At 43.5% G+C, this 18,223-nt stretch overlaps 1 pseudogene; it reads right to left on the reverse strand.

Annotated features, from left to right (window-relative positions):
• Window positions 1-18,223, reverse strand: part of LOC132515528 (CDP-diacylglycerol--inositol 3-phosphatidyltransferase-like) — a 33,119-nt pseudogene that overhangs the window by 6,787 nt on the left and 8,109 nt on the right.

The raw sequence follows: 18,223 nt of genomic DNA on the forward strand, positions 1-18,223 counted from the left end.
GGGAGGAAAGAAATCAACATTCTTCATGTTTACCTGGCATGACCCATTATTCTCCATGAGCAAAAGACTACTTACAAATTGCTCCTGGAATAACAGTCTATGATAGAGGTGCTTCCTCGGGAGATGAAGGTGTTGAACTCCCACCCTAGGTTTTTTCACTGTGAAACACTAAAAAGCAAGGTAACAATCTGTTAAGCTCTACCCTCCAAATGTAGTGATATAATGATGATATCTTGCTCAGAACTTTTCTCTGATATGCATATCTGGTAGTGGGGATGAACAAACTGTGTCATTCTCACTCTTCACGCCACCTTCCTAATCACAATCACTCCTTCCTAGAGTTGCCTTGCGATTAGTAGGCAATTCTCTACTTTGGATGCCTTTGACTGTGTCTTTCCTCTGTTTCAATTTGACTGCCAGGGGGAGTGCAACGTTCTTCCTTCTCCAACTGGATGAAGGGACTGGAACTGAACACTGAGTTTATTCCGCCCAAGTATTGCTCATCAGGTTCGATGGGTAAAGGGGATCCTGCTTGTGGGAGCCTTCTGAGTTTGGTCTTCTGATATGGGCAGTATAGACTATAATTAACTATAATTAATATAATTTATTGAGTATTTGCTATGTGCCAGTGTCTCTCTCTCTCTCTCTCTCTCTGTATGTGTGTGTGTGTATATATATATATAAAATTATATTATATTATTATGTTATATATAATATTAATTCTTGTCACAGCCCTATGTCATAAGTGCCTATTATTTTGTGTCCATTTTATAGACCTTAAACCTGGAGCAAGACATCTGGTAACTTGCCTGAGGTCCCACAGACATAAGTGGAAGATTAAGGACATAAATCAAGCATTCTGACTCCAGAGACAGTGCTCTTTAATCACTATGCTATGCTGATTCAGAAGTAACACTGTTATCTTTTTATTTTATAGATGAAGAAACTAAGACACTAAGAGGTTAGGTAATTTATCCCCCAGTGTCACTGAGCCAGAGCTGGGATTTGAACCCAGGCATCAGAGTCAAGGAACATAACCCATAACCACTACCCAGTCTCCCCAGTACTTGAGTGAAGAGGGTCCTAAGACTATCAGGAGGGCTTTGCACCAGATTGCTGCTCTGTAGAGAAATACTAACAGCAAGGAGAAAGTCACTTATGTTCAACCTGGCTTTACTTGCTAAACAACTAGGTGAGGCCAGCAGGGTCTTATGAAAGGTTCTTCCCACTAGGCCCTCCGTCTCAGGAATCTCTGCAGGTTTTAACTTACATCCTTCCTGAACCTGCCAGTTCATCTGTCAGCCTCCCGCTGCCAGCCTGTTGCCAAATCATTGCTGTGCCCCAGATCTTGCTGCCAGACCCCTTTGACTGGAGCTTGGCTCACTGTGGATCTGGCTCTCAAATGGCATTCTCACTTTGTTCTCCACCCCATAACCACAGGCCAGCCTACCAACTCCAGAGTCAAATTCTAGCTGCCCTCCCCTGCCACCACTGCCTCCTCTATACCACACCAATTCCAAACTTGGCTCCCAGCTCTCCAGCCTCCGTCATAGACCCCCCCCCAACTGTGTGAGATGTCACTACAGACCACTCATTCTGAGTGACAAACCAAATGGGTAGAAATTGAGTATAATTGAAAAGGTGTGGTAAAGAAAATATTTGCAAACAATGGGACTGACAAGGGGCTAATTTCCAAAATATACAAACAGCTCATACAACTGAATATCAAAACAGCAAACAACCCAATCAAAAAATGGGCAGAACACCTAAATAGACATTTCTCCACAGAAGACCCACAGATGGCCACCAGGTGCATGTAAAGATGCTCAATATCGCTAATTATTAGAGAAATGCAAATCAAAACTACAGTGAGGTATCACCTCACACCGTTCAGAGTGGCCATCGTCAAAAGGTCTACACGGGACTTCCCTGGTGGCTCAGTGGTTAAGAATCCACCTGCCAATGCAGCGGACACGGGTTCCAGCCCTGGTCCAGGAAGATCCCACATGCTGTAGATCAACTAAGCCCATGTGCCACAACTACTGAGCCCACGTGCCACAACTACTGAAGCCCACACGCCTGGAGCCCGTGCTCCCAACAAGAGAAGCCACTGCAATGAGAAGCCCGCGCGCCGCAACGAAGAGTAGCCCCCACTCAGCAACTAGAGAAAGCCCGCATGGAAACAAAGACCCAATGCAGCCAAAAAGAAATAAATAAATAAAAATTTTAAAAGGTCTACAAACAGTAAATGCTGGAGAGGGTGCGGAGAAAAGGGAACACTCTTGCACTGTTGGTGGGAATGTAAATTAGTGCAGCCACCATGGAGAACAGTGTGGAGGTTCCTTAAAAAACTAAAAATAGGCAATTCCCTGGCGGTCCAGTGGTTAGAACTCCGTGCTCTCATGGCTGAGGGCCCATGTTCAATCCCTGGTCAGGGAACTAAGATCTCACAAGCTGTGGGGCACGGCCAAAAAACAAAAGAACACTAAAAATAGAGCTACCCTATGATCCAGCAATCCCACTCCTGGGCATACACCTGAAAAAGATGAAAAAATCTAATTTGAAAAGATACATGCACCCCAATGTTCATAGTGGAATTATTTACAGTAGCCAAGACATGGAAGCAACTTAAGTGTCCATTAACAGATGAATGGATAAAGAAGATGTGGTGTATATATATACAATAGAATATTACTCAACAATAAAAGAATGAAATCTTGCCATTTGCAGCAACATGGATGGACCTAGAGAATATCATATTAACTGAAGTAAGTCAGACAGAGAAAGACAAATATTATATAACATCACTGGAATCTAAAAAATAATACAAACGAATTTATTTACAAAACAGAAACAGTCCCACAGACATAGAAAACAAACTTATGGTTACCAAAGAGGAAATGGGGGTGGATAAATTAAGAGTATGGTGTTAACAAATACACACTACTATACATAAAATGGATTAACAAAAAGGATCTACTGTATAGTACAGGGAACTATATTCAGTATCTTGTAATAACCTATAATGGAAAAGAATCTGAAAAAAATATACATATATATAAAACTGAATCACTTTGCTGTACACCTGAAACACAATACTGTATATCAACTGTACTTCAACTTTTTTTAAAGTGTCTTGTTGTAGAGTTGCACAGAAGACCCAGAGGCGAAACAAAGATCAGAAATTTGATGACCAGTTATAGGACTGATTAAATAAGGCTTTCCAAGTGAATTCCAACTATACAAAGGCAATATAGCACACGAGTTAAGAGGATGGACCCTAGAGACAGACTGGCAAGTGCAATCATTGGCTCTACCACTTACAGATGTGTGACTTTAGCAGTTCCTTAATCTGTACTTCATTTTTTCCACCTGAAAAATGGGAAAATAATAGTTCCTATCTCATAGGATTGTTTTGAGCTTAAATTAGTATATGTAAAGACTTGGAACAATGCCTGGCATATACTAAGGACTATATAAGTGTAAGTTTCATTATTATTTGTTCTTCAACCACCACAAAGCTCATTGTGCTTCATGACACTATAGGCAGGTTCTTGGAAGAATTAAGCCTGCCAGACAAATTTATTCCACTACCAGAGCTGTCTCCCGAGGACCTGCACGTTGCTCGTGGAATTTGTTTTCACATAAAGACTTTCATATATTTGAAGACAGCCATATTGTCCCACCTGTGGCTTCTCTTCCTCGAGCTGAATATTCTGAATTACTCAACCATTCCTTATGTAATACGGTATCTTGTTGGAGACTAGCACACCAGTGTGTCTTTTGCTGTTCAAGCAAGAAATACCAGAGAAATAGACTCACAGACATAGAAAACAAATTTATAGTTACCAAAGGGGTTAGCAGAGGTAAGGGGGGGAGAAATAAATGGGCAGTTTGGGATTAACCTATACACACTACTATATATAAAATGGATAAGCAATGACCTACTGTATAGCACAGAGAACTATACTTAATGTCCTGTAACAGCCTATAATGGAAAAGAATCTGAAAAATAATATATATACATAAATAACTGAATCACTTTGTTGTGCACTTGAAAGTAACACAACATTGTAAATTAACTAGACTTCAATTAAAGAAAAAAACAGAAATTTCTCCTGTTCATCCTCAAAAGATTTATATGTAGGTAACATATAGAATGTTCCCTTCTTAATGAAATATTAATAATAATAACAATGACAGCTAATATATATTAAATATTACTATGCCTTGTATGAGACCTCATTTTGAACCATGTAAATCCCTGGGGGTTCTTAGATGATCCACAGAGGACCCCCAAAGAAGATGATACAGGACTTCCTACGTGGTAGATTATATAACTGTCCATGAAGTATTCTGATTTCCCATCATGAAATAGCCCTCCTCATTTTGCCATCTCATGCCATCTCAGGCCATAAAGTGATTTACTTTAGCAAATATTTGCAATTGCTTTAAGAGTCAGGGTTCCCCTTGTCCATTTCCTCTTGGCCAAAATGGTCAGCAAATGGTGTGTGTTCCAGAGTAAAGCTGACTCCATCTCCCTAGAAAAGAATGAAATGTGATTGGCATGTAACAGGAGCAAGAAATAAATTTTTGATTTTGTAAGTCACCAAGATTTTTTAGGGTTTTTTTGTTGTTTGTTACTTTGTTTTCCAGTGACACTCCCACCCTCATTATCAAGGTTTTCAGAGCCAGGACAGAGGAGATTGCAATGGGGATATCGACAGCCCCTTCTCTCCTGACCATTAGACCCACAGGATTACTCTAGCCAGGGGCAGAGGTCTGAATCCCTGCCTTTTGGGAAACCTGGCCCCTACCCCACCTCCCTCACTCAAGTGTCCCTAAGGTCTCAGGCCAAGCCAGATCCCAGGGCTGAGCCAGCGGGTGTGACAATACCCAGTCCTCAGACAGCTCTCTTGGGGCCCCAGGAGCACTGCCCGTGTGGATGGGCCCTCCTGAGCATCCTTCCTGATTTGAAGTATAGGTCCCTGGAGACCACAGGGGTGGGACTGGTCCCCAGGATTATGGAGAACATGACATCACCAAAGAGGCTGGCCCCCCTTCCCAGCAGGTTGGATGACACATTGGGAAGATATGAGCCTGGGACCTCCTAGGAGCGACAGGGGAGCCACGTGGCACAGTGAGACTCCCAGGGCTGGTGGGCAGCCAGGGACTGGGGGTTCCAGGGTCACGTCTTCTTGGCACGATCTGCTGCGTCCAAGGCAGCCATGTTGCAGGCGGCTGTGATCAGGTGGTGATCCAGAGGCACATTCGGAAAAGACCCACAAAGCCAGCTAAAGGTCCCTGAGACATCACAGGGGTGGGACTGGTCCCCAGGATTACAGAGAACATGACGGAGGAGAAGGCAGTAGAAGGGCTCATTTCCAGCACCCAGGATAAATAGAGCAGGTCTGGAGGTATAGTAGATGCAAAGCACTGGATTTCCAGACAGGTTAATCATCTTGTGACTTTCACTGCCTCAGACCACAAAACTGTGGAGGTGCAACCAGTGGCTGGCCACATCCAAGCTCACGTTGAGCTGGAAGAGAAGGGTGGCGTGAGGGTACAGTAGGGCCAGGTTGACCAGCAGACACATTGTGGAGCAGCAGTCTGCCCGCATGTCCAGCATGGCCCCAAACCCAGTCCCTTGATTAAGGACTCGAGCAGCGTGTCCATCAAAAACGTCCAGAAATCCACTGAGCAGGTAGAAGGAGGAGGCCGTGAGGGGGCAGCAGAGCATGAAGTAGAAAGAAATGATGGTGAAGACAATCTGTGCATAACCTATGAGGTTAGGCGCAGACAGGAAGATATTTTCACCTGGCACCGGAGGTCCCCTGGCCACCCTGGGCCTTATCTGGAGGTGTCGGCTGTGTCCCACCCCGGGCACAAGGCTCACCCTCCAGCCCGGTGCATTGGCCGTGCCCACTGCACGCAGGTTCCCGCTGCCCCAGTCGGGTTCCAGATGTTAAAGCTCGCTGCCAGCCAGAGCATGGGCCAACCCAGCTGTGCATGGAGCAGAGGTCATTTACTATCACAGCATAAACTAGCCTATCTTGACTGTTACATCCTCAGCCTTGGATGCTGAATGTTGTATAGAAGTCTTATTGATTAGATACTTATATAATGTGATTCAGAATCCCTTTACCTCCCTGGATCTTTGTGGATAAATACATTCTTTCTAAGATGAGCTACACAGCAACATACAAGACATTCCCTGTGTAGTCTGATGAATGCTCCCTTGTTCTGGACACTATATTTCTTCTATAGCAGGATAACATCTTCCCCTATTTCACCCCATGATCCTTCTCCCTTTTCATGCAACAGCTGAGGAATGTTATGCCCATCATCTTAAGAGAGGTAATGCAGCAGAAAGAGAGAAGCCAAGAGTCTTTTCTTGGCTTTGGGTTTGGGGCTAGGGCCCCAGAAGAAGTGGAAAAAAATGCTTGTGCTTAGTAAATACAATTGATTTGGAAGTCTGCAAATGGTAGAAAGCTTTCTGCTTCCCATATCCTGAAACTGGAAAAATCCCCTTGGTTAGGAAGATGAGAAAGTCAGAGGAGAAGTTAAGTGAAAATGATTTCCTGGAAAGAAGGGGTTACCTGACTACCTGTTTACTTCCCAGGACTGAGCCCAGCAGGATGAAAGAGACAACAGAGACTGGGACGATCCAAAGGCAGGGAAAATGTGTATCCACTTCCCCAGGTAGGACCTAGAGAAATGGCAAAACCCCAGAGTGAAGTGCATCACAGAATGAATCTTGCCCACAAGCAGGTCTTGTCTGGCAAGCACAGGGTTTTTAAACAATGTGATTTTGAATGACTTTGAGTGGAGCATGCCCTTCCTAGGTTCACCAGTCCTCACTCCCTATTATCTTGTTCCTGGTCTACTATACTGACTTTCCCCTACAGGCACTGAGTTTATTTATGTATTTTTTTTTTAATTTTTAAAATTTATTTACTTATTTATTTATTTTTTGGCTGAGTTGGGTCTTCGTTGCTGTGCGTGGGCTTTCTCTAGTTGCAGCGAGCGGGGGCTACTCTGTTGCGGTGCACGGGCTTCTCATTGTGGTGGCTTCTCTTATGTTGCAGAGCACAGGCTCTAGGCACGTGGGCTGCAGTAGTTGTGGCTCGCGGGCTCTAGAGTGCAGGCTCATGTGGCACACGGGCTTAGTTGCTCCGCGGCATGTGGGATCTTCCCGGACCAGGGCTCGAACCCCTGTCCTCTGCATTGGTGGGCGGATTCTTGACCACTGCGCCACCAGGGAAGTCCCCAGGCATTGAGTTTAAAATCCCTGACTAGACAGACAGACGTGAAAATACTCCACACAGTTCCCAACATGCCTCAGCAGAGTATTTCTGTTTACTCAAAAGAGAGTGGTGCGAGAGGAAGAGAAAGAGGACGGGTCAGCTGTAAACACGAGAATTCCCAGGCAGTCCAGTGGTTAGGACACTGCACTCTCAGTGCTGAGGGCCCAGGGGTTCAATCCCTGGTCTGGGAACTAAGATCCCACCAAAAAAAAAAAAACCAAGAACAGGGGTGGATGGGTGACAACTAGACCAGGATGCTTCCTCAAAGTTATGGCACTTCCAAAGTCCCACTCTCCACCAAAACTGCGGCAAAGCATAGCAACACTGAATTGACTGAGATGAAGCTTTTACAACCTAGGTATAAGCTAGGGTTGGGTTAGACATTGTGTTTGACTCCCTAGTAGCTATTCCCTCTCTCTCTAATTGAGGACCAGCAATGAAACTTGAGAAGCTGATCCTGACTCAAGTGATATACCTGATTGGTACAAGGGCATTTCAGTTGCCCCCTGCCATTAATTAATTCAAGAATGATAAGTGACCCAATTCTGAGCAATTATGAGTTAAAGCAATTTATGGAAGTTTCTGGGAAAGTTTAGAGTCAGCAATGGGAGCCAATCTATCTTTCTTTGAAACAAGACATCTTTGTAGCCCAACTGCTGTTGAGAGCCACCCTGCAGTCATGAGGGGGACCAGAATGAGTTTGAAGCCAACAGCATGAATGACAGAGCAGAAAGATGAAAAGAATTTGGTCCTTGATGACGTAATTCAACCAATAGACCAACCCTGAATTCTTCCCTACTTTTGGATGTCCTCTTACATTGGCCAATAAATTCTTTATTGTTTAAGTCAATTTGAGTTATATTTTCTATTGCCCACAGTTAAAGCATCCTGACATAGATTCATAATAAATATTAATTTTAGTCACAGAAAAATTTAAAAGTACAATTTTCACATCATAGTTGAAGCACTAAGATTCGTTTTGCTAAAATTTCACATTATCTAAAATTGAAGTTGGGACTTCCCTGGTGGCGCAGTGGTTAAGAATCCGCCTGCCAATGCAGGGGACACAGGTTCAAGCCCTGGCCCAGGAAGCTCCCAGATGCCACAGAGCAACTAAGCCCATGAGCCACAACTACTGAGCCTGCACTCTAGAGCCTGCAAGCCACAACTACTGAGCCCACCTGCCACAACTACTGAAGCTCTCACGCCTAGAGCCCATGTTCCACAACAAGAGAAGCCACTGCAATGAGAAGCCCATGCACTGCAACGAAGAGCAGACCCCACTCGCCACAACTAGAGAAAGCCCACATGCAGCAACGAAGACCCAACGCAGCCAAAAAAATAAATTAAATTTATAAATAAATAATAAATAAATTTGAAGTTGCTCTTTTCACAAACCCAGTAAGTATTAACTTATGTAAAGCGTTGAAGATATACATATTTTTTAATTGTTCATGGATAATCACTGGAAACTAGACAATTTCGACTCTCTACTTCTGCCTCATTCATTCATTTAACAGCATTTATTGAGTGCCAACTGCATTCCAGGCACTTAATACAATAATGGTCAAAAGAGTCCCATTTTCATTGACTTACAGATTATTGGATACAAGGAATTCAGGTTCAGAAGTGGTTTAAATATCTCTGCCAGGAAACCTCTAAATGAAAGAAAGAGATATGGGTTAAATTCTTAGATGAAGGAAAATTCAACAAGGAAGTCAGCTCCAAACACTAGCTAAAATAGACTCCAGGTTGAATTGGTGGTGGAATCAAAAATCTCAGGCTAGGGCTTTCCTGTTGGTCCAGTGGTTAAGACTCCGAGCTTCCACTGCAGGAGGTGTGGGTTCCATCCCTGGTTGGGAAAGTTCCCCATGCCACAGGGTGCGGTCAAGGGAAAAACAAAATCTCAGGGGAGTTTTTTTGTTTTTTTTAAATAAATTTATTTATTTTATTTATTTTTATTTTTGTCTGTGTTGGGTCTTCATTGCTGCGCACGGGCTTTCTCTAGTTGTGGCGAGCAGGGGTTACTCTTTGTTGCAGTGCGCGGGCTTCTCATTGCGGTGGCTTCTCTTGTTGTGGAGCACAGGCTCTAGGCTCGCGGGCTCAGTAGTTGTGGCACGTGGGCTCAGTAGTTGTGGCTCGTGGGCTCTAGAGCGCAGGCTCGGTAGTTGTGGCACACGGGCTTAGCTGCTCCGCGGCATGTGGGATCTTCCCAGACAGGGTTTGAACCCGTGTCCCCTGCATTGGCAGGCAGATTCTTAGCCACCGCACCACCAGGGAAGCCCCTCAGGGGAGTTTTAAATGGCAGAATCCTAAAAATGCCTTGTCTTAAAGTAGACCATATCTCAGGTTATATTCAAGGCTTTTCTCCAATTGGATCCAGAATACATCCTTTTCCTTTCTTCCTCAACATAGATATGTATAAATAAGCCACTATTCGTTTTATTCATTCAACAAACATTACTGAGTTCCTACTTTATTCCAGCTTCTAGGCTAGGTGTTGGGGATACAGAGTTGAATAGGGACCCTACCTTTCATAAAAGTTAAGACCAATGGAGGAGTCAGACATATAACAACAACAAAAACAAAACAAAGCAAAAACAAAAAATTAGAAAAGAACGGGGTCCAGTATCAAAGGGACCTTAGTTAGAAGCCAGGATCCACAATTTAAAAGATAGGTGCTATGGGTCCATTGTTTATCCTTAATTCCTTTATATCCAAAAGGGGAATAATAATAATAATAGCTATATCATGTTATTTTTGATGATTAAATGCTTTCTGAAAAAATCATATATCAAGCACATACTAAGCACTCAATAAATATTAGCTATTACTACTACTTATTAAATGCTATGATTCAAGCACTGTTCTAGATGTTTGTGATATATCAGTGAATAAAACAGACAAAAATCTCTGTCCTTGTGTAGCTGACATTACTATTTTCATGCAATATAATACATATAATGAAATACATATAATGAAAGCTCACTGTTGTATCCTTAGAATCTGACTTTCTTAACTTGGGATTCTCCCAGATCCTGAGTAAAGGAATTGGGCATAAGTCTTTTTTTGAGAGGTGATCTTGGAAAGCATGGTAAGGGAGAGAAGCGAAAAAGGGAAAGAGAAAAAAGCCCGATACGTGAATTAGTGAATCACCTTGAAGGCAACTGGAGCTCATCCTCACAGGGACTTTTTGAATGACTGTGTAGAACACAGCTCAGAACTGTCCTGGGATATTAGTCCACCAGCTTGTTTTCATTGGTAGAAAGTTGCTCCTGAGGCGTCCCTCAAGCAGAAAAACACAGGAAGCCATCTGCATGATAGGAATTGTCTGCCGGTGATCTCATGGGAGGGTTAAGGGGATATGGGTGAGGGACAACAGCTCTGCTATACTAATAAAATTAATATTTTATTATAAATGCCTCTCTTACTAAGATAAATTATACTTTAAAAAATTACCTCATATAAATGTTACTGCTACGCTGAGATAATGTTCAGCATTAATTCCACTCTATTTTCCGTTTTATAGACATAAGTGTTAAGAAAACTTTTCCACACAAATCAGAGGATGGGAATAGAGTTTTGTTGCAGCAAATATCATTTTCAGTTCTTTGAACTCCTTCCAAGTTATATTCCAAAAACTGCAGAATGATCTATCATTAAAATGCATTTTATCTATTAGCTGAAACTCGATTCTTCCCTCAATTCTGTTGCAAGCAAAGAATTAGAAGATACCTGACTTGCAAAAGCATTTGTTATCCAGTCGGGAAAGCCAATGACTTTCTGGATGTCTGGGAAGTTTATCAAAAGGGCTTTCTCAAGAATTATCAAACAATTATTAAATCAGACTTGTTACTTTTCCACCTAGAGGCATTTTGATTGACCTGGTATGTTCAGAAAGGTGTAGAAAATGAAAATACCATTAATTTCAAAATACCTTAGGTAACAAAAATTTTGACAAGGAATTTTTCTCGCTTAAACAGTGTGATTTAAATATATTTTATTCAAAAATCTTGGTGCTGTATTTTTAGCTCATGGAAATATCTGCCTAACATCTAACTGGAAAAGTCAGCCCTCACTGTCAAACCAACCAGCCAAATCAGATTGTTTTTCTGTCAGAAAAGATCTGACTACATTTTTCTATCCAAATAAATATATTAAGACACATCCTCATGACAACCATCTCACTTCTGAATTCAAAGAGAGAGGATCTTGCTGAGAAATTTGTTCCTGAATGAAATAAAGTATATAAAGTGCCATTCAGTTTTTGAATTTTTTTTTTTTTTTTTTTTTTTTTTTTTTTTTTTTTGTGGTACGTGGGCCTCTCGCTGTTGTGGCCTCTCCCGTTGCGGAGCACAAGCTCCAGAAGCACAGGCTCAGCGGCCATAGCTCACGCGCCCAGCCGCTCCGCGTCATGTGGGATCTTCCCGGACCGGGGCACGAACCCGCGTCCCCTGCATCGGCAGGCGGACTCTCAACCACTGCGCCACCAGGGAAGCCCAGTTTTTGAATTTTTGATCAATACTCCCCACCCCTCCCCCACCCCCATTTGTTTGTTTGTTGTCACAAGACTGTAAGAAGTGATAGATTCTTTTTTGGCCATGCCGCAAGGCATGCAGGATCTTAGTTCCCCTGACCAGGGGTCGAAACCATGCCCCCTGCAGTGGAAGTGCGGAGTCCTAACCACTGGACCGCCAGGGAATTTCCAGAAGTGATAGATTCTTTGACAATAGTCAGGGGACGGAAAGGTTGAGGTTGTTAAATTAAAAATGCCATCATGTCCCTACTCTACAGTGTAACTGGATTCAAAACATCTAAGAGGGGCCAAAATAGTCCATCCCAGAGGCCACATTTCCTTCTTCACAGGATGTGGCATAAGTTGAGAAAAAACAAGCCCGACTTTGGGTGCAGGCAACCTGGATTAGAAGACGCTTAGTCTACCCTAGTATTTTAAATAGTCTCTTTGGAGGCCTGGAGGATTTTACACCCAGTGCAAGTTACCATAATAAGATGGGGACAACTATGTCTTTTTGTTTTATCAAATGGGGTAAAGATGATTATGCATGGGGAGTTGGGAATAGAAAACCTGCATAACACCTCAACACTCATCATTTCCTCAGATAAATCCTTTCTAGCAGAATTACTTATGGAAACCAAGATCCAGAAACTAATTCCCTTAACACTATCTGTATTGTCAGATTTCTTGGAAAGTCCTTGTATTTGCCTTTGAAAACTATTAGATTTATACCATTTACATCATTTGATCCTCATAGCAGCTCTGTGAGTTTGGTACTTAAGAAAGCTATTAATATGACTCTCACTTAACAGATGAGGAAACTAAGGTGCAGAAACATCACACCAATTACCTAAAGTCACTTGAAGCCACCTGAATCAACACCCTGGGTTCATTTAGCAGAGACCCCTGCTTCTGCTCCAACCAAGTGGACCAACACACCACCACAGCACCACTGTTTCCTACCAGGGAGGCCTCTACTGCTCCTCTCTGCCCCCTCATAGGATACTGGACTAAATGACACTCAGGTTTCTGTCAGTTTCTCATTGAGACTCAATTATCATGTTTTAGCTCTGATTCAAGCTAATTTTTCTCCAACATTTTATTAAGAAAAAGTTTGAAAACATCTAAATTGAAAACTTTTATACACCCACCTGTATACCTAGATTCTACCATTAATATTTTACCGTATCAGCCAGACTTTTTTTTTTTTTTTTTTTTCGGTACGCGGGCCTCTCACTGCTGTGGCCTCTCCCATTGCAGGAGCGCAGGCTCAGCGGCCATGGCTCACAGGCCCAGCCGCTCTGCGGCATGTGGGATCTTCCCGGACCGGGGCACGAACCTGTGTCCCCTGAATCGGCAGGCGGACTCTCAACCACTGCGCCACCGGGGAAGCCCTGGACTTATTTTTTAAACAAATCTTTGGCAGCTTACATTTCCCCTTGTATAAAACAGGAAAATACCATTGTACCTTCACCCAAAACGTTTTCAAGGAGTAAGGCTTCTGACCCACAGAAAAGTAGGAAGATAAATTTTCTCAGCTTCACTGGTTCAGGTCATTCATTCAGTTCAGTACTAAACTTGAAAGTACATTAGAAACACCTGGGGAGTTTTTAAAACATAGCAGTGCCCCAGCCGTCTCCCTGATCAGTCAAGTCAGAATCACTGGAAGTAGGTACCTGTTTTAGCATTCAATTAGCCAACAGGTAATTAATGAGTACCAACCATGTGTCAGACACCATCTGGGGCATCAGAGTGAACAAGGAAAGTCCCTGCCATCATGGCACTGCATTCTCTTGCCTGCCCACCAAATTCCTTTCTGCACATTGTGTCTCAGCCCCTTCCATCTAACTCTCCTTCCCTCGCTTCAGATCTTTGCTCAGATCCCGGAATATTCTACTTCCTCTTCTCTAACTAGGACACACCTACTTATGCCTCAAGGTCCAGTTTGCATGCCGCCTCCTCTGGAGTTTCGCTCAGCCCTAGAGCTCGCTCCTTCTCAGGAGTCCTACAGCTGGCTTTTCATATCATCATTATGGTAGGATACAGCTCATTGTGCAAGGGTTTCTGGTTTCACCCGTGGGACTCTGCGTGCTGTGAAGAGGCAGAGACTACCGTATTTGACCTGATATGCTCATGTAGGAAAGCGCCTGTAACATGGCACCATTTCAAAATTTAAAACAAGCAAACAAACAGAAGGCCAGTGTCCATACTGTATCGAACCTAAGGCAATCACCACCTCCATGTATGGCACGTTTCCTGAGACTTCTTCTGAGTTCCTTCCTTACGACTTGTTTGATGCTCTCTTTTATCCAAAGGGACAGAAGCTAGACTTTGCAGTGGACAGACCGGATAATGAAGAACTCTGGAAGCTTACAAATTGTGTTCTTGGATTTTTCTACATCCCCCATTGAAAAATCTTTCAAACTCCTGCCCCCACCAATGGAATTTGTAAAGGGGAATGTCCGGGAGAAGACAGGCCATGAAAGAGTCCACTCGGTTAGACAGAAATAGTCGAGCACGCAGGCTTTGAAGTCTGATGGAACAGAGGACTTCACCCTACTATTTGACTTAGGCAGTTTACTTAACCTCTCTGAACCTCAGTTTCTTTACCTGTAAAATGCAGACCAATAATCTCTCCCCCATTCTGTCCACATCAGCCTCAAGCTTCATGAAGAATCACATTAATAGGTAAATTTTACTGAGTGTTTACTGTGTGACAGGCACATTGCCAGCTCCTTTACAATGCAAAACAGTGACCCTCTGAGGTACTGTTTTGATCCATGTTTTGCAGGTCATGAAACTGAGACAAATTAAATAAGTTGTCAATGATTATACAGCGAGTAAAGAGTGGATTCAAATCCAGACAATCTGGCTCCAAAAGCCCACTCTTATCCATGTTCTAGGGACCTTGTTTACCCCTATCTGCAGGTCCTAGAATAGTGACAGACACGTGGGTGCTAAAAATAACTGTTGAATGAATCAATCAATACCTTCTTGAAGCATTGTTGTAAGGAGGAAGTTCTATTTATTTATTATCTACCCTGTTCCACTCTCTTTTATGTGTCTTATTTCACTTAATCCTCCTACAAGGATTGCATACACAGAGGAGGAAACTGAACAGAGGTAAAGTAACTCGCCCAAGGACACACAACTGACAAACAGCCTCTACGCCTCCTCACAGCAAAGCCTCTGTGCTCTTATCTCTATACCTGTGGTCTTTAAGTATTTTTATTCACCTTGTACCTTTTCTGTTCACATCTAGAAGGTTTTATCATTAGTTGAAGTAATTCCAAAGGCTGTAATTTCCTATTTTTAAAATGTCTGGTACTACTACCACAATTTGCAAATCAGGGCAACACGCCTGATGCAATAAAAAGAAAAGGAAAAAGCTACAACCGTTAAAAGATCTCAGGAATGTACATCTAATTGACACTACATCGCATTAGTCATTAATTGTCCTTTGTGCCAACTGACTATGACAGCCCTAAACAAGAAGGGTTTCCTCTTTAAGCTGCAGTAACTTTTCTGACTATGGACGATGTCATTAATTATTCCTTTTGTGGCAGATTTCTGTAGTTCCTCTAATGCATTTGGGACGACTGTCTCAAAGTAATCCGCAACTTTCCTGACAACTCCTTGTTCTCTCTCCTGCTAAAACTGTAGCCCTTTTATGCCAAGTGCTTAGAACCTTCTGCTACCATATCCACTACTTCTACCACTACGTTCATATCCATAAGCACCACCATAGAGAATGCCCCCCTTTGTTGGTCTATAATTTGACTGCTGTTGTCCATTATAATTTCCAAAATCATAGTTCCCACCACCACCATAGTTACCACTGCCAAAATTTTCTCCTTCATTGCAGCCATTATATACTCCACCACTGCCACCATATCCTCCACCTTGGTTTCCACATCCTGGTCCACTCTCCCCTCTATTACCATCTGCCATAGTTGCCACCATCACCTACAACTCTCCATATCTACCATTATGCCCTTCATAACTACCTGTGCTGCCACCACTTCTATTATCATAGTTGCCTCCCCTGAAATTACCACTATAGCTGAAGTTCCTCCATGACCCCTAAAGTTGCCACATCCTCTCCATGACCTCTTTGTAATCCAGCAGACTGTGCTTCTTGTTAAGAAAAAGCCTTTTTCACTTCAAAATTATGCTCATGAATAGTGTAGTCTCGGGCTTCCCTGGTGGCGCAGTGGTTGAGAATCCGCCTGCCAATGCAGAGGACACGGGTTCGTGCCCCGGTCCGGGAGGATCCCACATACCGCTGAGCAGCTGGGCCCGTGAGCCATGGCTGCTGAGCCTGCGCGTCCGGAGCCTGTGCTCTGCAACAGGAGAGGCCACAGCAGTGAGAGGCCTGCGTACCGCAAGAAAAAAAAAAAAAAATAGTGTAGTCTCGGGACTTCCCTGGTGGCTCAGTGGTTAAGAATCTGCCTGCCAATGCAGGGGACATGGGTTCAAGCCCTGGTCCGGGAAGATTCCACATGCTGTGGAGCAACTAAGCCTGTGCGCCACAACTACTGAGCCTGTGCTCCAGAGCCCGCGAGCCACAACTACTGAAGCGCGCACGCCTAGAGCCCGTGCTCCGCAACAGGAGAAACCACCGCAATGAGAAGCCTGCACACCGGAACAAAGAGTAGCCCCCGCTCATGGCAACTAGAAAAAGCCCGCATGCAGCAACAGAGACTCAATGCAGTCTAAATAAATAAAATAAAATAAATTTTTAAATGCATATTGAACTTTTGATAAATAATTATTACATATTAAAAGCAAGTTGTATTGGAAATCCATCTTTCAATGAGCTGGCTGTGTTTTTGTTTTTTCAATTAGTTCATGAATCCATGGATTAATATAAACTATTGCTAGAATAGAGAAGACTGTATTCCAATTTCATTCCTATTTTTTGATTTTATGGATATAAGAGCTGAGAAAGCTGTTCATAAAATATAGATGGGAATGGATGTCCCTGAGCATGTCACTGAGTTCTCTGAACTCTTGAGTTGCATACCTGTTACCGAACTCAGGTTCAGCTACTTACCACTCCAAAGCCAATGCTCGAGAGCCAAGTGTTGGTTGGAAAGGAAGGGCTGCTTTATTCAGGAGGCTGACAACCTGGGGAGAAGGCAGACTCATGTCTAAAAACCAACTCCAGGGACTTCCTTGGTGGCTCAGTGGTTAAGACCCCACACTCCCAATGCTGGGGGCCCGGGTTTGATCCCTGGCCAGGGAACTAGATCTCACATGCATGCCACAACTAAGAGTTCGCATACCACAACTAAGGAGTTGGTGAGCTGCAACTAAGGAGCCCACGTGCCGCAACTAAGGAGCCTGTGAACCGTAACTAAGGAGCCTGCCTGCTGCAACTAAGACACAGAGCAACCAAATTAATTAATTAATTAAAACAAAAACAAAAACAACTCCAAATATTCTGCTTGACCATGAAAGTTTTTAAAGGGAAAATCATTTGAGGAGGGGTTCAGAGTCTTTGTTATCTTCCACTGTGTGCAGACTTTCTTCTGATTGGTTGGTGGTGAGGTAACAGGGTGCCATTCCAGAAATCTTGTACTCAGCCTGAAGTCACCACGCTCCACCTGGGTGGGGGCCTTAGTTCCTGCAGAACTCAAAGATATATTATTATGTGTATCCATCCCTAGAGGAGGAACTAGGACTCTTGCTTTATCACTGCATTGTTGTTTGTCTTTTCTCTGTTCCTACGTTCCTTTGTTTCCTTAAGATCTTTGATTACTGAGACCTGTTCAAGAGCAAGCATTATGGGGACTCCCCTGGTGGTGCAGTAGTTAAGACTCTGAGGGGCTTCCCTGGTGGTGCAGTGGTTAGGAATCCATCTGCCAATGCAGGGGACACGGGTTGGAGCCCTGGTCCAGGAAGATCCCACATGCCACGGAGCAACTAAGCCCGTGCGCCACAACTACTGAAGCCCATGCGCCTAGAGCCTGTGCTCCGCAATGGGAGAGCCCACTGCAATGAGAAGCCCGCACACTGCAACGAGGAGTAGCCCCCGCTCACTGCAACTAGAGAAAGCCTGCACGCAGTAACAAGGACCCAACACAGCCATAAATAAATAAATAAGGAAGGAAATTTTTTAAAAAACTCCGAGCTAGCAATGTAGGGGGCCTGGGTTCCACCCCTGGTCAGGGAACTAGATCCCACATGCATGCTGCAAATAAGAGTTCGCATCCCACAACTAAGGAGCCTGCAAACCAGAACTAAGTATCCTGCCTACCACAACTAAGACCCACTGCAACCAAATTAATTAATTATTTTTTTAAAAAGAGCAAGCTTTATGGCTAGGTTTAGATCACAAAATGTCTTAGGCCAAAATGGGTTCTCTCACGTCAAGAAAGCCGTTGCTGGTTCTCTT

Source organism: Lagenorhynchus albirostris, chromosome 2, assembly GCF_949774975.1.
Source record: "Lagenorhynchus albirostris chromosome 2, mLagAlb1.1, whole genome shotgun sequence".
Lineage (NCBI taxonomy): Eukaryota > Metazoa > Chordata > Mammalia > Artiodactyla > Delphinidae > Lagenorhynchus > Lagenorhynchus albirostris.